The following is a 25,283-nucleotide window of genomic DNA, read 5'->3' as shown; positions in this document are numbered from 1 at the left end:
GATTTAAGTGCTCTGAGCTTCAGTTTTCTCTTCTGCGAAATGAGGAAGTTGGACTTTGAAGATTGCTTTTAGCTCTAAGCTTTAGATCATCTGTGACTAGTCTGTCTCATTCTTCATCTTTTAGTGTAGAGTGGTACAATTTGGGCAAAAGAGATCTTAGCTGTCATTTAGACATTTTGCAGATGATAAAGCAAGGCTTGGAGAGAATGAATTTGTCTGGTGTAGTAAGTGGAGTCACAAGATCTGGGTTCAAATTTTCTTCTGAGTTTACAACCTTCTGTTAATTTTTCATATATTATGTATAATATGTACTTATATGCTCTTTTTTTTCCTTCCCTAAACTTTTTGAGGTCTGGGACTTTTGTCATTCTGTCTGTCCCCAGTGCTTAGAAGAATACCTGAATAAATACTTCTTGATTGAATGATTACTACCTATGTGACCTGGGGGAAGTAATTTTATTTTGTTTTCCTTATTTCTAAAAAGAAAGTATTGAACTAGTTGCTTTCTGAGGCCCCTTTCTGGTTCTAGTTCTAGGATTCTGTGATTGACCTAAGGCCACATGGATGGTTAATGGCATAATCCTGACTAGAATCAGCATTGCTATGTCCACGTCTCCTGTTGTTTTCATTGTTAAAACCCCAACAGGTCTTTCTTCTTGTTATCCTTCTCCATCTATTGTAGTCTCTTCTTAAATTGGTCATAATATCAAACTGAAATACATTTCTTTGTTTTCATTGAATTAAAACATTTTACTTTTAAAAGGATGAGTTGAATGTTTTATAGAAAGGACACTTTTTATAATGGGTAAAAATAATATTGGGCACATAAGGAAGAGTTCTAGAATATGTATTCTTTTATCCTGGAATGGAAGTGGATGATGGGGAGGGAAGAGATCTCCACCATCTTTCTTAGGTGAGGCGGATTGTGATTTTTCAGTTCTTCAAGGCCCTAAAGTTGAGTGTTCTTGACTTTTAGTTTTCAGTGAGTGGGGTGGTGGAAGGAAGTTGAGCCTGAGCAGCATCTTCCACTTCATGGTGACTGGATTATGTGATACCAGGAGGTAGACTGGCTTATTTATGAGCTGTGTACCCGAGAAAGCAGCAGCTGAACTTCTCAGCTGCTTCTGATTGAGCAGTCAGGAGTTTGAACCCAAACTTAGTCAAGTGCCACCCAGGCCAACTTTGTTTAAAAGCTTTGTTTCCTTAAGATTTAAGTGATATATTGTTGTATATTTTTTTTTCTCATAAAACTAAATTAGCTTTGCCTTTTACTATTGTGGCTCTGAATTTTAAATTCTTAAAGCATTTTTTTTCTGGTCCATGACAGAATAAAATTATTCATATGAGAATGGCTTTATTTTTGCCACAGTAGTATCATGAACCCCTTTTTTACTCATATTTTACTAGGTCATTTGACACCTCTACTACTTCTTAGGATTACACTGTCACAGTTGTTCTTGTTTTCAGACTCATGGGTTTCTCTGCCTGTCTTTAGTTAACTTAAAATAGACACAGAATACCTATATAATAATTGAACAAAAATAAGTGTAAGCCTCAAACTTTATTGAAGTTTGCTGTCATGAATAAATTATGAGTAATCTTTTCTGAGTCTGAAAAGATACAAAATTGTAGGATTCTAGAGTTGGTAATTCCATTTATTATGTTCCTCCCTATCATAGCAACTGATGACAAGGATGTTAAACAAAGCTCTTTCTACAGCTGTTACATTGGAGACATGAAGAAATCCTTTACTCCCTATAGTGATTTCTCTGAACCATCCATGCAGATTCAAATGTCTCCCATTCTTCTTGACAAAAATGTTGATGAGCACAACAGGCGCTATTGATTCTTGAGTCTTCTGCACAGCTTAACAATTTTTAAAATAACTTTTGCTTTTACATTACCTTTACTTCCAAATATAACCTCCCCCCCTAAAAAAAAAAAAGAATGGGGAGAAGTACTTCTCCAGTCTGATTTTGCCTTGGCAGGGAGAAGTGGGGGAAGGAATGAGTATCTATCCAGCTATCTAATACCGTGATCTGTGCCAAGTTACCCTGTCCTTTTTAGGGCTGCTTACTCACCTTTGATGTCCACATGCCACCCAACTCCCACCTGTGGCTCCAAGTAGCTGTAGCATGTGCATCAGCTACACCACTCATCTTGACTTTTGTCTTGCCACTGGATTTTGATGACTTTGGAAGACAGTGAGGCTGCCTACTTTTGGAAACTCTGCCTCACTTAAATCCAACTCACAAGATATCATCCATTATTTTATCCATCTTAAAGTACCTGAGTATCTTGATGTTATTGGTCTTCTTCAAAAATGAAGGATCAACAACAACAGTTACCCTGTCAAAAAATGAAATGAAGTTAGTCATGACTTCTTGGTGAATTCATGTTGGCTTTTTGTGATCACTGCTTCCCCTTCTAAGTGGTCAAAAACCACTCACTTAATCATGTGTTTTAGGAACTTTCCAGGTATAAGTCAAGCTCAAAGTCTGTAGTTTGTAGATGCTTTCTCTTCTTCCTTCCTTCCTTCCTTATTTCTTGAAAATTGGGACATTTGCTCATCTTTAGCCCTAAAACATCTCTTGTATTTTCCAAAATATTTTTAAAGGTCACCATCAGCAGCTCAACAATCCCACTACTATTTCAGTACTTTAGATTCTAGTTGTCCTTATACTGATTTGAACTCATTTAGGGTAGTTGATGCTATCTGGTCATCCCTTCATTTAACTTGGGTTTCTACTCCTTTCTAATAATTGTTATTCTGTCCTTTCCAATCCATAGACCTTCTCCTTGGGAGAGAAACCAGGAGTAAAACAAAAGTTGAATCTTTTTTTTTTTTTCCAAAAGTTGAATCTTATTACCATCCTCCATCTACCCCAAGCAGTAATCTTATTCCTTCTTTGTTCCTGCTCTTGACTCAGATACAGCCTTAAAAATATTTTGTTGGAACGAGCATTTATTAAGTACCTACTGTATACTAGGCACTGCACTAAGCACTTTTTATATATTTCATTTGAGACCCCCATAAGGAAACTGAGACAGAGTGATTTGCCTAATGTCGCATAGCTAGTATGTGTCTGAAGCTGAATTTGAACTCTGGTCTTGGTGATTGGAGGCCCAGCCTCTATCCATTGTGCTACCTGCCTCTACATATGAGATGGGATGAAGGAGGAGCTAATAGGGGAAGCTATCTGAGTGATGTGAATTGAGGAGAAGGGGAGAAAGAGAAAGCTCTCAGCCTCAGTTCTCAGAGTGAAATATGAGGCAAGATTCTAAGTTGAACAGGTAAGGATTAGAGGGGACTGTGGGAAGTTTGAAGAGATTTAAAAAAGATTTGGAATAGTGTTGGTGAATAGGATAGAGAATTGATTAGGGAGGTGCAGGCTTTCCAATGAGCTAAGAAATCTGAATGCAACCATTCCCATTGGAAAGCCTTCAGTGATTGAAAGACCTTACCTCAAATTCCCTGGTTTTCTTTAGTGAGGAAGATAAAAGATTTGACGTTTGGGGGACTTAACCTGGGATCTGTGAACTTGCTTACATCTGATAACTGAATTTCAATATAATTGATTGATTTCCTTTATATCACTGTGCATTTATTTTGTGCATTGAAAAACATTCTAAGAAGGGTCTTTACTGTTCCCTGGACTGCCAGTGACTTCACACAAGGTATAAAAAAGCTCCTGATTTGGTGGGATCTTGGAGATGAATTAAGAAGAATGTAGTGATTTTGATTGATTCCAATTTCTGTGGTGGTAAAAGAACTGACTCACTCAAATGAAGCTGCTCTTGTTTAAGGCGCTGCAGAAACCAAGCTGTCCCTTCTACTCTGGTGCCTTTAGATGCAATTTAGAAGCCTTATTGTATGCAAAGAGTATTCATTCTTTTTGATAAAATTGTCTAAACGGTTGTGCAGTGGTATAGGGTCTTTAGCATCATAGAGTTTGAGAGGTGAAAAGGACTTTAGAGATCACCTAGACCAGCCCCTTCATTTCATGGTTGAGAAGGTGGAAGCTTGTGACATACAGACTTAGCAGCTGCCAACAAGGACATCTTTTAGTTTGCTCAATTTAGATTTTATTTAAGGTACAACATTAGGAAATCAATGTGCACTTTCAAAATTAAAGGCAGATTTGCAATTTTATTTGTGATTTTTATATTTGAATCAACTTTGGCCTAACTTAGCCAACATTAAGTATCTAAGAGCTCAGTGTTGTGTAGTAGAAAGATCACTGAAAGAGGAGCTGGCTGGTCTGGCTGTCAAGAAACCTGGGTTAGCATCTGGAGCTGGCCTCTCATAAGGTGTGTGACTTTGGCACTTTGGCCATCGCTTAACCCTTTAGCCTCAGGGACCTCATTGTAACAAAACTTGCACTAACCTATCTTCTGCAGTTTTGAGGCATGTACTTCTTTTAAGTGCTGTGTAAACATGAACTACTACTATTATTATCATTAATCAGAAACTGGGGCACATTGAGAGATCATAGGCTTTGCTTCCATGGAGTTTACTGTCTAGTAGAGATATGTCTTATCCACTTAAATAATGCAGAACAAAGTATATGTGATTTTTCGTGTAGGTAGTTCTTTCAGTGATTTGAATAATAACCCTTCTGCTTACTAGTAGAGAGTTTAATGTAGCTAAAACATATGGTAGCCAGTCTTTTGGTGATGAGTTTCTTGGCACCTTAGCCAGGCCTGGTCCATGAACTGATTTTAAGTACTTGAAGCTTTTCCAGATTGGCATAAGACCTGTCAGAGCTTGCATTCTGACATAGCAGACTATGATGAGGCATCAGAATAGGTCTTTAATGGATGGGGGTGTGTGTGTGTGTGTGTGTGTGTGTGTGTGTTTGTAAATTTATTTATAAACTGTTGACCTAAGTGTTGGAGAGATCAAGAAAGGCTTCATGAAAAGAGGACATTGAAATGGACTTAAAAAAATAGGAAGACTCTGGCAAGTGGGTGGGAAACATAGGCACCAGCATTAACAAAGTAGTGTCTCCCATGTATATATGTGTGATCCACTTTTACTGGAGTGGAGTCTTTGGAATGGAGAAGTTGAATAGAAGGCTAGAAAGGAAGGTTGGTACCAGATTGTGAAGGGTATTGATTGCCAGGCTAGGGAGGCTTGAGTTTTATTAAATAGATAACGAGAAGCCATTGGGTTTTGAGCAGATGAATGATATGACCAGCTCTATGCATAAGAAAGATTAATCGGGCATCCTTGGGAAGAATATCTGAGGGTGGGGTTCTAGAGTCCAGGGGGCTTATTATCGCTCAGTCTGGTGATGGATCATTGCAAAATTGTTCCCACCAGTAGTAACATGCAAAACACATACCCTACTGATTACAGGTTGGTAATTTCTCCTTCCTGAATCTATCTTTTTTTAAAAGAACTTTTGGAGAAACTTTAGTGTCTAAAGACTTGATTCCTGCCATTTCAGCCATGTAGGGGCTTCAGGTTGGCATCAAAGCCTATGTCTTTCAGTTTATTGTTTCTCAGTGTTAATCTGCCTACTGTTGCATACTCCTCCTTTATCTAGTAGTGCCTGAAGGAGTAACACTGCTCATTTGACCACAGTTCTGTGGCTGAACTTCTGCATTCCCACCATTCCCTTTCCTATATCCCCTTCCTCCAGGGACCAGGGCAGAATGGCTGGTAATAGGTTTGAAGAAACCAGCAACTGTTTCTTCCTCAGGCACCCAAATCAAGAAAAGGTCACCCTACCAACTGTGCTGCTAGACATTTTCTATTCCTTTGCTCTGAGTTGTGTGAGGCAGTTTGCAGAAAATGCTAAAGTTTACACTTTTAACTGAGATCTTCAACTCCTAGTAATTTTAAAGCTGCTTGTTATGCTGACAACTTTTCTTTAAAGGCGTCATGTACTTTTCTTCCTGAATATTTTACACATTTGGAGAGTAATATTTTGAAAAATCTAATTATCTAGTTGTTTCCTCACAATTGCCTTAGCTAGCCTAATACTCATCTTAGCTCATGTAAGATTCCTGTAAAATGAGAAGTTGAGGAATTAGAAGCATTTTACAAATGAGTTGATGTTCAGAAAGATTCCCTTTGACTTGCTTAAGGTCACAAAGCCAGTGGTAGCAAGGGCTGGAGTGACTCCACGTCTAGAGTTCTTTGTTCGACACTGTGAGAGCCTCCTGAGGTCATAGAGTGAGAGCTGAGAGGGATGCTCAGGGAGGCCATGACGTGTCCATGGTCACTTGGGCTTAAATAGCAGAGCTGATATTTGACATGGACCATCTGACTCCCAGTACAGTGCTAATTTCAACGTGCCATGCCAGCTCTTATATACTGTCTCTTAAGGCTTTTTGAGAAACTAGGTTGTTGGTGGGTACGATTTTCTTCACTACTCCCAAGTGGATTTTGATCCGTGTGGATGTTCCCTCCAGTGATGCAGGGGGCAGTGCATCAGTACCAGCCTATCGCATACCATTCTTGTCCATGCCATCTCATGCCCTTTTTCTCTTGTATGCTTCCTAGATGGCATCCTTTCCTCTCATTCTTTTTTTTTTTTTTTTTGGTTCAGCCACACCATGTTCATGCTGTTCCTCACATTAAGCCAGTGCGTCTCCAATCTCTGTGTCTTTGCACAGGCGGTCTGCTCTGCCTGCAGTACACTCCCTCATCACCTCTGCCTTGTGCACTCCATAGTTTCATTCTGTAGAAGACCTTTCCTGATCCTCCTCCATATGTTAGTATCCATCCCCCCCATCCCTTGTATTTATATTATATATATTTTGTTTATACTTGTAGATGTATATCTACAAGTATATCTATTTTTGTCTTTGTATTGTTGGTGCCTGGCATAGTACCTGGCATATAGTCAATGATATAGGAAATTCCTAGATAAGGAAGCTTTGTCTGACAATTCAGGCTTGCACCTTTTCTGCTTAGTTTTAGAGAGTTGGCTAGAGGACTAAGAGAGGCTTGGGTCACAAAGACAGGATGTGGCAGGGGAGGGATTTGAACCCAGGTCTTACTGACTGTGAGGGAAACCAGCTTTCTATTCACTGTCATACTGCTTCTTTGAGCACAAAGTAAGTGCTTAATAAGTATTTAACTGATCTTGGGCCAGATGAAGGAATGAAAGAAAAAGCATATATTAAGTCAGGCCTGTACAACATATAGCCCATGTGCCACTTGTGGCCCTCAAAGGATTCCAGGCCTCTGGCAAAAAATGTAGAGGATGTAAAGTGCTTACTCTGTGCAGAGTGCACATAGACAAGCAGATCTGCAATTGCTCTCTGGATCCTTACATTATAATTAGGACAGAAAACAAGTAAGAGGCTTCAAGTCAGATGGGTGCAGTGGCAAAGCAGAGGCATGTTCCTTAATGACATTTTCATTAATAAGACCTTAGTCTTTATGAAGTTGAGCCATTTGACAGTGTCAAGGACTTTGGTGGACAGAACTTTCATTTCTAGGTCTTCAGTAGCTACGGCTGCCACACTGTGGCAGGGCTTAGGCTGGAAGCAGGGCCTGTGGTCTGGGGGTGCTACTATTCCCTGGGTTCTTGGGCTTCCCTGTGCACTGGCACTTTGTCAGTGGTGGGGATGGTGTGCCCAGGGGCTGAGTTGAAAGCAGGGCTGTGGGGGAGTGACAGGGGGCTGCCAGGGTGAGATCTCGACCAGGACATCTGAGAGGAGTTGATGGTTGAAGTGGTTGGACCTGTCTGTCACATAGTGGCTCCTATCTCTTCTCAGGGTGCCTTACTGCTTCAGCTGATCTGTCACTGTCATTTGGTTGGCTCTGGACTCTTCTTTTCGAGGGTTGCTCCCCTTTATTATGGTTGTCAAGGCCAGAAGCAGGACTGGTGACCCAATTCCTCGCTGTCCTCAACAACCACACTACCTTTGTCATCCAGCACACAAGTGCCCACTGACTCAGAGACCTCTCTCTGTGGCTCTTCTCCACCTTTTTTCTCCAGTCAGACTGGCTCTGTAGGAGCCCATAAGAACACCTCAAGCAGTGCTAGTCTCCTCCTCCTCTGCCTAAATGAAATGCAAAATTGTGCCTTGATATTATTAAGCACTTATACCCCAAATGTGTCCTCCTTTTAGTATTCTTTTCTCCAGGCTAAACACTTTCAATTATTTCAACAGTTTTTATGGTTTATAGATGTCACACTATCCTTCTCTCTTCTGGATGCCATATAGTTTAAATGTCCTTTTAAAATGAGATATGCAGACTAGAAAACAGTATTACAGATGTGGTCTAACTAGTCCACAATAAAATAGAACTATTGCTTCTTGTGATCTGGACACTAATGATAATAACAACATAGATTTTATATGATTCTCAGCATTTCCAAACTGTAGCTCATCATTCTAAACCCACCCTTCCTCCAAAGTTACCTGTTTCTGTTGAGGGAATCACTAGGACCTACTAGTCTCCTCTAGGCTTGTAACCCAGGAGTCACACCTTGATTATTCTCTTTCCTAAATCCCTTTGCCATCATATAAAAAAATTGCTGAATCATGTTGATTTTTACCTCCGTAACATCATTTACATCTTTGCCCTTCTTTTTACTTACATGGACCACCATCCTAATTTAGGTCCTCATTCTCTCTCACCCAGATGATTGTAATAACCTCCCTGCACCCAGTTTTATCCCTTTCCAAGCAGTCTTCCATACATCTGCTAAAATAATCTGTCTTCTTGAGATGCAGGCTTGATCTTGTTCCTTCTTAAAAATAAAAACAAAAACAAAAACAAAAACAAAAACAACACTTTAGTGGCTACCTGTTGCCCTTGGAGTAACAGACAAATGTTTTTAGCCTGCCATGTGAAAGCCTTCGCTGACTGGCTACTACTAACTTTTATAAACTTGATTTCACTTTACTCCCCTCCCCTTAATCTATACTACAGTCAAACTGGCCTGGTAGCTATTCCCTGCACCAGGCTCTACATATATATATATGTGTGTGTGTGTGTGTGTATATATATATATATATGTATACATACATATATACACACATATATATATTGTGCTCCACACCTGAAGAATGGCCATCATCCTTATTTGTATTTTAGAGGATTTTATTTTTCCTTTAAGCCTGCACTCTGGTGCCAGCTCCTCCAGGAGGCTTTTCTTTACATATATAATTTATTTATTTTTAGTTTTCAACCTTCACTTCCATAAGATTTTGAGTTTTAAATTTTCTCCCCCCCCCTCACTTTTCCCCTCCCGAAGATGGCTCGAAATCTGATATAGGCTTTACTTATACATTCATATTAAGCATGTTTTTCACAGTCATAATGCAAAGAAGAATTAGAACTAATGGGAGGAACCATAGGAAAGAAGAAACAAAACAACACAACAAAAGAAAAGGAGAGTAAATAGTATGCTTTCATCTGCATTCACACTCCATCGTTCTTTCTCTGTATGTGAATAGCGTTTTCCATCGTGAGTCTTTTGGAGTTGTCTTAGATCCTTGCATTGCTGAGAAGAGCTCAGTCTATCAAAGTCAGTCATTGCACAATCTGAGTGTTACTGTGTACAATGTTCTGCTGGTTCTGCTTCACTCAGCATCTGTTCATGTAAGGTTTTTCTGAAGTCTGTCCATTATTTCTTATAGCACAATAGTATTCCATTACATTCATATAGCACAGCTCATTCAGCTATTCCCCACTCATTCAGCTATTCCCCAATTGATGGGCATCCTCTCAATTTCTAATTCTTTGCCACCACAAAAAGAGCTGCTATAAAATTTTTGTAAATGTAGGTCCTTTTCCTGTTTTTATAATCTCTTTGGTATGTAGACCTAGAAGTGGTATTGCTAGGTAAAAGGGTATGTATAACTTTATAGCCCTTTGAGCATAGTTGCAAATTGCTCTCCAGAACGGTTGGATCACTTCACAACTCCACTACCAATGCATTAGTGTTCCAATTTTCCCACATCTTCTCCAGCATTTGTTATTGTCCTGTTTTGTCATGTTAGCCAGTCTGATAGGTGTGATGTGGTGCCGCAATGTTGGTTTTTTTCCCCCCAGGCAATTGGGGTTAAGTGACTTGCCCAGGGTCACATAGCTAGTAAGTGTCAAGTGTTTGGTCTGAGTCTGGATTTGAACTCAGGTCCTCCTGACTTAAGGATCGGTTCTCTATCCACTGCACCACCTAGCTGCCCCTCAGTGTTGTTTTGGTTTGTATTTCTCTAATCAATAGTGATTTAGAGCACTTTTTCATATGACTATGGATAGCTTTAATTTCTTCATCTGAAAATGCCTGTTCATGTCCTTTGACCATTTATCAATTGGGGAATGACTTGTGTTCTTATAAATTTGACTCAGTTCTCCATATGTTTTAGAAATGAGGCCATTATCAGAGACACTGGTTATAAAAATTTTTTCCCATTTTTCTGCTTCCCACCTAATCTTGGATGCATTGGCTTTATTTTTGCAAAAACTTTGCAATTTAATGTAATCAAAGTCATCCACTTTGCATTTCATAGTGTTCTCTGTTTCGTTGGCTCATAAATTCTTCCCTTCTCCATTGATCTGATAGGTAAATTATTCTTGCTCTCCTAGTTTGCTTATAGTATCAGTCTTTATATCCAAATCATGTACCCATTTTGACTTTGTCTTGGTATAGGGTATAAGATGTTGGTTGGTGCCTAGTTTCTGCCATACTATGTTCCCGTTTTCCCAGCAGTTTTTGTTAAATAGTGAATAATTATTCCGGGAGCTAGAGTCTTTGGATTTATCAAATAGTAGATTAGTATAGTCATTGACTGTTGTGTCTTGCATACCTGACCCATTCTACTGATCCACTACTCTGTTTCTTAGCCAGTACCAAGTAGCTTTGATGACTGCTGCTTTATAATATAATTCAAGATCTGGTACAGCTAGGCCACCTTCCCTTGCATTTCTTTTCGTTAATTCTCTTGATATTATGGACCTTTTGTTCTTCCAGATGAGTTTTGTTATTGTTTTTCTAGCTCTATAAAGTATTTTTTTGGTAGTTTGATTGGTATGGCACTGAATAAGTAAATTAATTTAGGTAGAATTATCATTTTTATTATATTAACTTGGCCTATCCATGAGCAACTGATGTTTTCTTCAGTTATTTAGATCTGACTTATTTGTGTGAAAAGTGTTTTGTAATTGTGTTCATATAGTTCCTGGTTTTGTTTTGGCAGGTAGACTCCTAAATATTTTATAATGTCTACAGTAACTTTAAATGGGATTTCTCTTTCTATCTCTTGTTGTTGGGCTTTATTAGTAATATATAGAAATGCCGATGATTTATGTGGGTTTTTTTTATATCCTGCAACTTTGCTAAATTTGTTTATTATTTCAAGTAATTTTTTACTTGATTTTCTAGGATTCTCTAAGTATACAATTATATCATCTGCAAAGAGTAATAGCTTCATTTCTTCTTTGCCTATTCTAATTCCTTTATTCTCCTTTTCTTCTCTTATTGCTAAAGCCAACATTTCTAGTACAGTATTGAATAACAGTGTTGATAATGGACATCCTTGTTTCACCCCCTGATCTTGTTGGAAATTCTTTTAGCTTATCCCCATTACATATAATACTTACTGATGGTTTTAGATAGATGCTACCTGTCATTTTAAGGAAGACTCCATTTATTCCTGTGCTCGCTGGTGTTTTTTAATAGGAATGGGTGTTGTGTTTTGTCAAATGCTTTTTCTGCATCTATTGAGATAATCATATGATTTCTGTAAGTTTTGTTGTTGATACGGTCAATTTTGCTGATGGTTTTCCTAATATTGAACTATGGTCAATTTTGCTGATGGTTTTCCTAATATTGAACCAGCCCTACATTCCTGGTATAAATCCTACATGATCATAGTGTATTATCCTTGAGATAAGCTGTTGTAATCTCTTTGCTAATATTTTATTTAACATTTTTGGTCTATAATTTCCTTTTTCTGTTTTGGCTCTTCCCAGTTTAGGTATCAGCACCATATTTGTATCATAAAAGAATTTATTACGATTTCTTCTTCACCTATTTTCCCAAATAGTTTATATAGTATTGGAATTAGTTATTCTTTTTTTTTTTTTTTTTTTTCCTAAGCAATAGGGTTAAGTGACTTCCCCAGGTCACATAGCTAGTAAGTGTTATGTGTCTGAGGTTGGATTTGAACTCAGGTCCTCCTGACTCCTACTCTATCTGCTGCGCCACCTCGCTGCCCTAGAATTAGTTATTCTTTAAATGTTTGATAGAATTTACTAGTAAATTCATTTGGCCCTGGAGATTTTTTTCTTAGGGAGTTCATTGATGGCTTGTTCAATTTTTTTTCTGAAATAGGATTATTTAAATTATTATATTATATTAATAATTAATCATATTATATTAATTATATATTATATTATATTAATCCTCCATCCTCCTCAATAAATCCTACTCATTTAAGTATTTTATTTCCTCTTCCATTAATCGAGGCAATTTATATTTTTGTAAATATTCATCTATTTCACCAAGATTGTCAAATTTATTGGCATGTGTTGGGCAAAATAGCTCCTAATTATTGTTTTGATTTCCTCTTCATTAGTGGTGAATTCACTCTTTTAATTTTTGATGCTGGTAATTTGGTTTTCTTTTTTTTTCAATCAAATTAACCAAAGGTTTATCTATTTTATTGTTTTTTTTTTTCATAAAACCAATTTTATTTATTAGTTCAATAGTTTTCTTAATTTGAATTTTATTAGTCTCTCCTTTGGTTTTCAGAATTTCTAATTTGGTATTTAATTGGGGATTTTCAATTTGTTCTTTTTCCGGCTTTTTTAGTTGCATGCCCAATTCATTGATCTCCTGTTTCTCTATTTTATTCATATAAGCATTTAGAGATATAAAACATCCCCTAAGAACCACTTTCACTGCATTCCATAAGTTTTGGTATTGTCTCATTATTGTCATTCTCTTGGATGAAGTTATCGGTTGTTTCTAGGATTTGTTATTTGACCCACTCATTCTTTGGGATTAGATTATTTAGTTTCCAATTAATTTTTAGTTTATTTTTCCATGACCATTTATTACTTATAATTTTTATTGCATTATGATCTGAAAAGGATACATTTAATATTTCTGTCAGTCTGCATTGGATTGGGAGGTTTTTATGCCCTAGTACATGGTCAGTTTTTGTGTAGGTGCCATGTACCACCAAGAAAAAGGTATATTCCTTTCTATCCCCATTTAATTTTCTCCAGAGGTCTGTAACATATAACTTTTCTAAAATTCTATTCATCTCCTTAACTTCTTTCTTGTTTATTTTGTGTTTAGATTTATCTAATTCTGAGAAGGGGAGGTTGAGATCCCCCACTAATACAGTTTTGTTATCTGTTTCTTCCTGTAACTCCCTTAACTTCTCCTCTAAGAATTTGGATACTATACCACTTGGTGCATATCTGTTTAGTAATGATATTACTTCATTGTCTATGGTACTTTTTAACATGATGTAGTTTCCTTTCTTGTCTCTTAATTAGATGTATTTTTGCTTTTTCTTTGTCTGAGATCAGCTACTCCTGCTTTTTTTACTTCAGCTGAAGCATAATATATATTCTGCTCCAGCCTTTGACCTTTACTCTGTGTGTATCCCTCTGCTTCAGATGTGTTTGTTATACACAACATATTGTAGAATTATGTTTTTTAATCCACTTTGCTATCTGCTTCTGTTTTATTGGAGAGTTCATCCCATTCACATTCACACTTATGGTTACTCTCTGTGTCTTTCTCTCCATCCTCTTTTCCCCCCTGTTTATATTTTTCTCTCTCCTTTTTCCCTTCCCCTCCTCAATAGAGTTTTGCTTTTGACTACCGCCTCCCTCAGTCTTCTCTCCCTTCTATCAGCCCCTTCCCTTTTCTTCCCCTTTACCTTTACTACTTCTCTCCCTTCTATTCACCTCTTCCCTTTTCTTTTTCCCTTTCCCCTCCTACTTCCCATTGGGTAAGTTAGATTTCTATACCTAACTGATTATGTTATTCCCTCTTTGAACCAAATCTGATGAGAGTAAGGTTCAAACAGTGCTCATCTCCCTCCTTTCCCTCTGCTGTAATAGATTTTTGTGCCTTTTCATGTGATGTAATTTACCCTTTTCTGCCTCTTCCTTTCCTCTTCTCCTAGTATAATCCCTTTCCACCACTTAATTAGATTTTTTTATCATCACATCAAAGTCAACTTATACCCACACCCTCTGTCTGTATATGCCCCTTCTAAATGTCATAATAACAATACAGTTCTCTGAGTTACAAGGGTCATCTTTCCTTGTAGGGATGTAAAAATTTTACCCTTATTAATAATATATTTTTGTTTTTTCTTACCTGTTCTATTCAGTCTTGTAGTTGAAGATCAAATTTTCTGTTGAGCTCTGATTTTTTCATCAGGAAGGTTTGGAAGCCCTCTGTTTCATTGAATGTCCATCTCCTCCCCTGAAAGATTATGCTCAGTTTTGCTGGGTAGTTGATCCTTGGTTGTAATGCAAGCTCCTTTACCTTTCGGAATATCATATTCCAAACCCTCCAATCTTTTAATGTAGAAGCTACAAGGTCCTGCATAATCTTGACAGTGGTTCCGTGATATTAAATTGTTTCTTTCTGGCTGTTTGCAGTATCTTCTCTTTGACCTGGTAATTTTAGAATTTGGCTACAAGATTCTTTGGTGTTTTCAATTTGGGATCTCTTTCAGGAGGTGATTGGTGAATTCTTTCTATGATGATTTTAGCCTCTAGTTCTAGGACCTCAGGGCTGTTTTCCTTGATGATTTCCTGAAAGATGCTGTCTAGGCTCTTTTTTTTTTAAAGGTTTTATAGTTTTTAATTTATAAAAATAGTAATATATTTGGGTGCATTAAATGCACTCACCCTTTATACAATCTTAACATCATAACATGTTCAGTTTTTCTTCCAAAATTTTGCGTATTGTTCCACATTGAAGTCATCTCCAAATTCTGCCTCTTTTTTTCCCACTTCAGCATACTTGGGGTTCCGTTTGCATAGTCTAATCTTTCTTTCCTCTGGCGACAGTGTGTCAATATCTACTGGCATTGTAAGGATCCACCGAGGCTCCTTATATCTGATATGAATGGTAGATCCATCTTGCTTGACCAACATCACTGGATACAATCGAGCATAAGCCTTCCTATGCATTCGAGTGAGGGAAGCCTGGTTGGAGTTGAGCTGGATGGAGGATGTATGCAGGTGATGTGAAGTGGGAAAACTGATCTTCACTAAATCCTGTTGTAGGAAGCAAATCACTCTTCTCACAGCTATCATTCTTGTCCCTGGTATGATGTCCCTGGTATGTTTCAAGCAGCTCGTGAGATGGAGGCCCTCTTCACATAGATGTCAACTGAGCCTCATCACATCCAAAGCACCAAAATATTAACTGATGTATACTTTGAGTACAATCTCCCGGGGCTGCGGTGCTGGAAGCGTCTGGGAGATGCTCCAAGGGCTATGCGGTGGGGTGGCTCGCACACCGGGGGCAGAAGGTGGAGGGCAGAAGGTCACGGGTGGTACATCTGTATCGCCTTGCAGTGGCGCACGGGGATCTAGGCTTTTTTTTCATCGTAGTTTTCATGTAGGTCAATAATTTTTAAATTGTCTCTCCTGGATCTACCAGGTCAGTTATTTTACCAGTGAGGTATTTTATGTCTTCTTCTGTTTTTTTCATTCTTTTGTTTCTGTTTGATTCTTGATCTCTCCTAGAGTCATTAGCTTCCATTTGCCCAGTTCTAATTTTTAATAACTTGTTTTCTTCTATTAGATTTTGTACCTCTTTTTCCATTTGGCCCATTTTACTTTTTAAAGAGTTCTTCCCATCAGTGAGTTTTTGTGCCTCCTTTTCCATTTGGCCAATTCTACTTTTTAAGGAGTTATTTTCTTTAGTGTACTTTTTTTTCCATTTGGCCAATTGTGTTTTTCAAGTACTTGTTTTAATTATTAAAGCAAGTACAGTTTTAATTACAGTTAATTTTTGTTCTTCCTTTTCCAAGTTATTGACTGTCTTTCACACACCTCTCATTTCTTTTCCCAATTTTTCTTCTACCTCTTTTATTTGACTTTTAAAATCCTCCTTGAGCTCTTTCAAGAAGGCTTTTTGGGTTTGAGATCAGTTCATATTCCCCTTTTTGGTTTTGGATATAGGTATATTGATAATGTTGTCTTTTCTGAATTTATGAATCTTCCCCATTCCCATAATAAGAATCTGTGGTCATGGTCTGTTTCTGCTTTTTGCTCATGGCGTTTGCCTATTTCCTGACTTTTAAAAAAAAGTTGAGCTGTCTTGCTGGAGCACAGGGGGCACTGACCCAAGCTTCATGCTGGGAGCCCAGGACCTGTTCACTGGCTTTGTGCTGGGGCCTCAGGTGCTGGCATTTGGAGACTGTAGGCTTCTGGCAGCTTACCTGATGCTGATCTGGAGTAAACAACACTGTAGCTCTCAGGGTGGGGGTGGGGGGAGTCTGGTTCCTGGGGATGGGAGTTTACCCAGGCCTTGCACTCGAATGTTTGGCTGCTAGAGGATGTCTGTCAGCCTGGAACTTTGCCTCCTGGAGTTGTGCTTCCCAGAGTTGTGCTGAGGCACTGGGAGATTAGGCTGCTGTCATACATGTGGTGGTTTTCTGTGCTAGTGTCTACCTGTTCCCTTGCCTGAGGCATTTAGGGTTCCTGGTATTGGTGCTTGCTGGGATGCCTCCTATCCTATACTGCTCCCTCTCCCCCAGAGCAAGAGGGGCCTTTCCCCGTAATCTCCTAAGCTTCCTGGTCTACAAGCCTGCTCTACCCCATTTTTTCTGCTAGCTCAGCTGTTCCAGGGTTTTTCCTGGGGCGATATTTTCTAGGCTTTCAGAGGTCAACAAGGGAAGGTAAGAGCAACTTACTTCTTATTCCACCATCTTGGCTCCCAGAAGTGGAAGGTCCAGGAGACTTTTCTTGATATCCCCCAATATTTTCTCTTGCCCCATCTTTTTGTAGAATGCTTTGTCTGAATTTCTCTTTTGACCCATCACACACAGTATTAACCTGGGGATGTTATATTCCTGCTCCAGCTCCCCCAGAAGAACATGACCTTCTGAAGAGAGCTGTCATTTTTTAATCTTTGTGTCCCTAGTGCTAGAACCTTGCACATAAAAAATGCTTCATGTTTGTGAAATTGAATTGCTCCAGCAAAGCTCTTCAGTTATTCTGATATGAGGAAACTGATGTGCATAGAAGCATTTCTGTTAATGCTGCTTAAATTAAATTACTAACTTTTTGGTAGTAGCATTGCTCTGTTGTTTCATTAAACTTGTGGCAAATTGAAGCTTCTAGATTTTTTTTTCATATTTGCTGTCAAGCAGGGTGGGTCTTTCATCTTGTATATGTATAAATCCACTTTTGAATATACATTTAGGTTTTGAAATTTTCCGTGGTGAATTTTATCTTGTTGGTTTGGGTCTAGCATTCTAGCTCAAAGAGATAAGGCATTTGGATTTTGTCTTCTCTGGTGCTTCCTATCCCTTTGAAAAGTCTTTAAGCCATTCACTGAAAAAAAAAATGGCAGTTTGGGTGTCTAGTGTATAGGAGGACTGGACTTGGAGTTACTGAGATCTGAGTTTGAATGGAACCTCAGGCACTTGTTAGCTCTGTGACCCAGGGCAAGTCACTTAACCTCTCTGTTACTCAGTTTCCTCATATGTAAAATGGGTATAATAATAACACTTAACCTGCCAGGATTGTTATGAGGATCAAGTGAAAAAAATATATAAAGGGCTTTGCAAACCTTAAAGAAATACAGAGAGTTATGAGAGGTTCAAGGTGGGGAGAGTAATTGCCCTTTGAAGGGAATCAGAGAAGGGTTTAGGGGCATTTGAATTGGCCTTTAAAGAATGTGTCCGAATTTAACAGGTGCAGAAGGTGAGGAGTGAGAGAGAGACTATTGTAGGCATAAGGCATAAGTAAAAGCCATAGGGGTGAGGAGAATTCCGCAGTAGGCTGGAAGTTAGATTATGTGAAAGGGATTAGTAACATTCCACCAAAATATCTCTCCCCAAATTTACTTAAGATCTCTTAGTTGCCAAATCCAATGGTCTTTTCTCTATACTCCCTGTCTTTTCTGAAGCGTTTTACACTGTTGATCACACTTTCCTCTTCCTGGATATTCTCTTCTTTCTAGGTTTTTGGAACACCATTCTTTCCTTGTTCTCATCCTACCTAACTGACCCCTTATGCTCTTCTCTGACTCCTTTGCTGGATCTTAGTTGAGATCTCTCCTTTTATCTATAAAATATCCCTCAGCGTGTTCTGTCCTAAATCCTCTTCTCTTCTCCCTCTATATTATTTCACTTAGTGATTTCATCAGTTTCCATGGATTTAGTTACTATCTCTATGCTGATAAGTCTCAGATCTACCTATTCTGCCCTTTCATCTCCAACTGCCTTTGAGACATCCTAAACTGGATGTCCAGTAGATGTCTTAAACTCATTATGTCTAAAACTGAACTTTTTAATCTTCATACCCTTCCTCCTACCTTCCTTATTACTGTAGAGGATAACACCATCCTCCCACTCTCAGACTCCCAACCTAAGAGTCATCCTGGATTCCTCATTCTCCCCACCCCCCTCCATCCCCATTTACCTTCATCCAATCTTGCCAAGGCCTGTCAGTTTCATCTTTGCAGCAACTTACCTATACTGCCTCTTCGTTCCTCTGACTCTGCCACCACTCTAATGCAGTCCCTTATCACCTCATGTCTGGACTATATTTTAATAGCCTGCTGGTGAGTCTGCCTGCCTCAGGTTTCTTCCTGTTCCAAGCCATCCTCCATTCAGCCTCTAAAATGCTTTTCCTAAAGCACAGGTCTGATCCTATCAACCCCTAAACCTGCCCCTCCCCAAATCAATAGCTTCCTATTGCCGCCAGGAACAAATAAAATAAATGCTCTGTTTGGCATTCAAAGCCATTTATAAACAAGCTCCCTCTTACCTTTCCAGTCTTCTTATACCTTACTCCCCAACACATACTGTTTGTTCCAGTGAAAACCTCCTAGCTGTTTCTCAAACAAGACACTGCATCTCTCAGCTCTGGGCATTTTCCCTGACTGTTCCCCATGCCTGGAATGCTCGCTCTCTCTGCCTACTGACCTAACTTCCATTAACGACAACTAAAATGCCTTCTTTAACTGGAAGCCTTCCCCAACCCCTCTAATTGTAGTGCTTTCTTTTCTGTTAATTCCTATTTAGCGTATATATAGCTTGATTTGTATCTATTTGCTTGCATATTATTCCCTCTCTCCCATTAGTCCTAAGCTTCTTGAGAACAGGGACTGTTTTTTGCCTCTTTTTGTATTCCAGTCTCTTAGCAAAGTGCCTGGCACGCAGTAGGTGCTTAATAAATGTTTATTTATGGATTGAGTATGAACTTATGCTAGAAAGGATGAAAACTTTTGGAAATGGAAAACCTTGAATGTTAGGTTAAGGAATTTAAACATGATAGAGAAGATTTGTGCACATAAGTGACATGACCAGAAATATGCATAAAGAAAATAAATTTGAAAGTTTTGTGAAGGGTGGCATGGAGGTGGAAAGACTTCTTTAGAGACTTTTGTAATTGTCCAAGCAAGTCATGATCACAATTTGTACTACAGGATGATGAAAATAGAAGTAAAAGAGGATAAATGATAAGAGGTAGAATCTAAAGAAATTTGTAATTGATTAGATGTAAATGAGGTTTAATTCAAATATAACTCCAAAATTTCAAACATGAGCAACTAAGTAAATGAGAGTTACACCATTAGGAAATCAAGTGAAGTTAGGAGGAACAGGTTTTGGGGAAAAGATAATCTCAGTTTTGGACATATTGACTTGGAGTGCCAGTGTGACACATTCGCAGAGATGTTCTCTAGGCAATTAGAAAGTCAACATGTGAGTTTGGAGCTTGGGAGTAGTTGGAGATGGAGATAAATATTTTGGAGTTGCTGCAGGAGCAACATCTACCTCAGGGGTGGGGAATCTGTGGCCTCAAGGCCACATGTGGCCTTCTAGGTTTTCAAGTGTAGCAAGTGGATTAAGTCAAAGGGTTACACTTGAGGACCTAGAGGGCCACATGTGGCCTCGGGGCTGCAGATTCCCTACTCCTGATTTACCCTCATGTAGGCTGTTTAGTTTTTCCTTAGAAGGCAAGGAAGCATCCTTGAGGCTAAATTAGGTCCAGGGAGTTAAGAGATTTCCATTTTCCTAAGGGCATAAAACTCCCACAAAGAGTCAGTGCCCTCAAACTTGTGAGATGTTCCACTGTGGTGAAAGTCACTATACCCTGCTGACCAGCCAGAGGCGTAGAGTAAGTAAATGTCCTTGCTGAATATCTAATATTTATGGCTGAATAAACTCCTGTTAGATCAGTGGTTCTCAGAATATGATTGGGAGACTACTCAGGGTCTCAGAGACCCTTTTAAGTGGCACACAAAGTTAAAACTATTTTCATAATACTAATAATATGTTTTAATTTCCAGGGTGGTAAATATCAATAGATAAAGCCCACATAAATGAAAATTCTTTTAAAGGATTCCTCAATAATTTTTAAGAGAGTATAGGAGTAATGCAGATCGAAGCATACTATTTGCTATTTTTTTCTTCTGTTCTGTTTTGTTTCCTCTTTCTGGTGGTTCTTCCTATTGGTTCTAATTCTTCCTTACAACATGACTAATGTGAAAATATGTTTAATAGGAATTTGTACATATAGCCTACATCAGACCTGCATTGTAGTTTTCTGACCGGTTCAGTTCTATTTACTAGGGATCTTGATGTGATCATTACAGAATTATTCTTTTCTTCTGGAGATTTTTCTTGACATTCTTTTACCACATATTATTATTTCTTCATTGTATTTTTCTTTGCTTGTATCTTTCTTTAGTCTGTCACCTGGTTTTTCTGTGAGGATTTCTTTCTTTTCTGCTATGGTAGTTTTTTTTTTTTTTTTTTTAACGGCATAGGGGATATTACTATTCTTGGTGCTCTTGGACTCAGGGTCTTGAGTCTGGAGCAGTGTATGAGAGGAGGTAGTGTTTGGGGTAGTTTGACTTGCTTGGCACATGTAACCTGTCTCTCTCTCAAATTGACTTGTTCCTTCAAGTAGGCTTTATTATCTGGCCTGTAGGTGGCAGTTGGTATAGATAATGGTAGGTTTAGTGGGCTCCTTCTTCATGAGGATTGTTCCTTTTTATGATGGTTTAAAGGGCTGGATTGAGAGCAGGGCCAGTAGTCTGAGGGACACTGTTATTTTCCTGGTTCTTGTGCTTACCTGCCTAGTAGTGAAACTTAGTTGCTAGTTGGTTGGTGTTGGTGGTAGTGAGGATGGCAGGCTCCATTTCCACAAAAATGAAGCTATGATGGTACTGGCGTCTTCTCTTGGAGTGATAGAAGTGACAAAATATCTCATTACTAGATGTCTTAGTGGATGGAGTGCTGGACCTGATTCATGAAGACCTAACTTTAAATCCTGACAGAGACACTTAGCCTCAATTACCTTATCTGTAAAATGAGAATAGTAATAGTGCCTGCTTCATAGGATTGTTGTAAGTTTCAAATGAGATAACATACTAAAACACTCTTTGCAAACCTTAAAGTGCAGTATAAATATTAGATTGGACATAGCAGTTCAACTACCTTTTAGTGTTGGTTGACGTTGTAGACATTGGACGTGTTATTCTCCTGGTTCTCTTTCATTCATTTTGTATCAGTTCATATCAATCTTCCCATTATTTATTACACAGAATTTCTCTACTGTGTCTTCTGCATCATAAGTTGATATATTAACACTGTCTTCATAGTGGTCCCTTTGACCAGTTGTTGTCTTTCGTTCTTGAGGACCAAAATGATATCACTGTGTTGGAATCAAAGTGTGTCCAACTGCAGCTGATCAGACCAATATGAGCCCAGAAAGCCGTACCACAGGTTGGGCACAAATATTCCACATGAACATTTGGAGTGGAGATTATCAGTGCCTTCACAGTGATCCCTGTGACTACACTCATCATAATCACCCAGAGATAAGATGACCAGATTATTTCTTGTTGCCCTTAGGCATGTGAAGAAACCACCTTCATCAATTGCTTTGTCTTTCTGAAGAGAACTTCTGGGTTTTCTATTTATTTACCTGTAATTTATAGGGGTATAGATTTAGAGCTGAGGGTAGGTTAGAGACTATTGATTTCAACCCCTGCATTTTATAAATGGGGAAGTTGGGCCTCAGGAAGGTTAAGTGGCTTGCCATTAGCAACCAGTAAGTGCCTAGGTAGAATTTAAACTCAGGTCTTTTTAATTTCAGGCTGTACTTTGAACAAAGATCTCACATTTGTATTATCAGTAGTTAAATAGTTTGTTAGATGGCTTAAAAAACTGATTCTTGGCATTTTTTCCCCCCTTTTTCTGCTACTCTGAATATAATTTTAGAATCATAATGAGGCTACAGAAGATTGAGGCCATTTTATATCTTTGTAGAGGGGCTTAAATTTGGACATTTGTATCAGCAGACACCACGTGGAGAAAGAGGTGAAGAGAACACTGATTTAAACAGTTACTCCGGAACTTGCTTTCTTGCACATGTCTGTTAGCTTGTTTTTGGGTCATTTGTAGCATGAAATGTATATAAAGCTTCAGTATCATTCATAAGTGTAACATGTCTGCTTTTTGACTGAATTTTATGCTGAAACATCCTTCTCCCAATAGATGTTTTGGTCCTTCAGAAAATCATCTTCAAGACTGATATTTCTAGAATATTGATCTGGCCATGTCAGTTTCTCTTCCCTTCAAAAATTTAGCGGTTCCCTGTTGCTTCTAGGTGTAGGATAAAATACAAACTTTTCAACCCAGTGTTTAAAGCTCTGGCTTCCACTGACCTTTTCCAGTGTTATTTTATATTATTCCCTTCCTATCCCATTTATTTTAGTGAAGCTAACCTTGTACCTCATATTGGTCATTACCTCTTGTACTACCTCTGTCTCTTAGCACAAGTTGTCTTGCTTGTAATGCACACTTCCTCTCATCTTTGCCTCATAAAAACCCTTGCTGCTTTCTTTCTAAAAAATGTTTCAAATGCCTCTTTATTATTGAATGTCTGTCTTTTTTCATTTATGGTTAAAGTCAGATTTGTAGAGTAGGTCACCCTTGAGCTCCATTGGTCTTAGGAAAATATTCCAATCCCTCCTATATTTTCTGGTGTGTACAGAATAGTCTTCCATTATTCAAATTGCCTTTCCTTTTATATTGGAAAATCTTTCTCCATCACTTGTAGAACTTTCTGAATTGAATTGTTTCTTAATTGAATTGTTAAATTTAACTGTCATGTACCTTGAAATTTGCAGCTTTGATTCCCTGCCCACCCCCGGAAGTGATCAGAGAATTCTTTCAATTGGTTTTTAATTTTATGTTCAAAAGTTCTGGGCAATTTTATTTCCTTCGTTCTGGTATTAAGATGTCTGCTGCCCCCATCAGCCTAATCACTCAGTTCTGTGTTTCTGGCCCATCTTTCTTCTTTCTCTTCTTTTTTTTGTATCCTATACTTCTTGCTGGTTTCTCAGATTTTTTGTGAAAAGACTAGCCTTTTAAAAACATTATGGTCAGTGCCTTCTTTCCTTCCATAAGGCAAATGTTCTAATCCCTTTGAAATAGGTATATTCCCTCAGTCTTTCTCTGTGTTCATGTAATAGGATTTAGAGCTGGGAGGGACCTTAGAAATCACCTTGTTTAACCTCCTCATTTTACAGATGATGAAATCAAATGAATGTTGATGAAAAGAGGTGAATGACTTTCATAAGTAAATGGCAGCATCTAGATTTGGACCTAGATCTCTAATTCATAAAATCAGCACCTTTTCCCTTGTTTGTGGGTGTTCCAAGGACTACTTTTTTAATTGGCAAAAAGGTTCCTCTCCCTTCCCCTCATTGGGATTGATTAATAAAGAGCCTATTGAAGATACTTTACTAGAAATAAATCCTTTCAATATGAGTAAAGATTCATTAGAATGAGGTGAAAGGTGGGGCACATATACCAATAAAAGTAGCTATTTTTAAAAAATTATTTTAAAAAAAGTTTTTATTGATATTTTTTGTCTTTATATTATAGTCGTTTCTGAAGAAACCTCCTTTCCTTCCACCCTACCCTCTATTCCAGATTGAACCTTCCCTTGAAACAAAGAGAATGAATTTAGCAAAAGACCTAGTGCAGTGACAGCATCTGGAAATATATAAATGTTCTGCCCAAGTTGTCTTTCCTACCTCTTGGTCATAAGGAGGTAAGTGGTGCAGTGGATAAAATGCCAGACCTGGAGTCAGAAGGACTCATCTTCATAAGTTTAAATTAGGCCTCAGATACTTGCTTATGTGACCCTGGGCAAATCACTTAATCCTATTTGCCTCAGTTTCCTCTCTGTAAAATGAGCTAGAGAAGGAAATGGCAAGCCACTCCAGTATCTTTGCCAAGAAAACCGCAATTGGAGCCACAGAGAGTTAGATACAACTGAAAACAACTGATCAACAACAACATATACCAAGGACAGGTAGGGCACTGTGAATAGAGAGCTGGGCCTGGAGTCAGGAAGACCTGTGTTCAAATCTGGTCTCATATACTTACTAGTGTGTGACCCTGGGCCAGTCATTTAACCCTGTTTGCCCCAGTTTCCTCATCTGTGAAATGAGCTGGAGAAGGAAATGGCAAACCACTTCAGTATCTTTGCAAAGAAAACCCCAAATGGGATCACAATGAGTCAGACACAACTGAAAAAGGACTGAACATGATTCATTATCTATTTTCTGGGACCTTTACAGGTTTTTCAGTTACTTGGCACTTAGCTTCATTTTTGTGATCTTTTCATTTACATTATAGTCATTTTTTATATTTTTTTGATTTTACTGTACATCAGTTCAGAGAAATCTTCGCATGGTTGTCTGAATTTTTCATATCTGTCATTTTTTTGAAATTTAATTATTATTTTTCAATGAATAAGCATTTGTTTTCTCTCCTTTCCGTTTCTCTAGAAGTACCTCTGTTGCCAAGCATAGCTTGAATCCTTACTGGAGACCTGGTGATAGTTACTCTAAAGTTATGTTACTACTGTGTTTTCTTTGGGCCTATTTCCTCACCCCTTTTCCCTTTTAAAATTAATGAAGAAGAAGAGAAAAGAGGAAGAACTAGAGTTTGGTGACAGCTGTGACTTTTGTTATTCAGTCTCAGAAGGGAAATGGAGCTGTTGGAAGAAAAAAATGTTTAGGACTTAGGAGGATGAAGAAAAAAAGTGACACTTTCTAAGGCAGCCA

At 38.3% G+C, this 25,283-nt stretch overlaps 1 protein-coding gene and 1 pseudogene across 2 annotated transcripts in view; one reads left to right on the top strand and one right to left on the bottom strand.

Annotated features, from left to right (window-relative positions):
• The window catches only part of LOC114034148 (TBC1 domain family member 12-like), a 128,908-nt gene that overhangs the window by 3,288 nt on the left and 100,337 nt on the right, over window positions 1-25,283 (top strand). The window lies entirely within an intron of this gene.
• LOC114034149 lies at window positions 14,888-15,268 on the bottom strand (annotated as a pseudogene).

The sequence above is a fragment of the Vombatus ursinus genome, unplaced genomic scaffold, assembly GCF_900497805.2.
Source record: "Vombatus ursinus unplaced genomic scaffold, bare-nosed wombat genome assembly UNPS02008267.1, whole genome shotgun sequence".
Lineage (NCBI taxonomy): Eukaryota > Metazoa > Chordata > Mammalia > Diprotodontia > Vombatidae > Vombatus > Vombatus ursinus.
The sequence above is the reverse complement of the archived record's forward strand: the minus strand, read 5'-3'. Positions and strand labels throughout refer to the sequence as shown.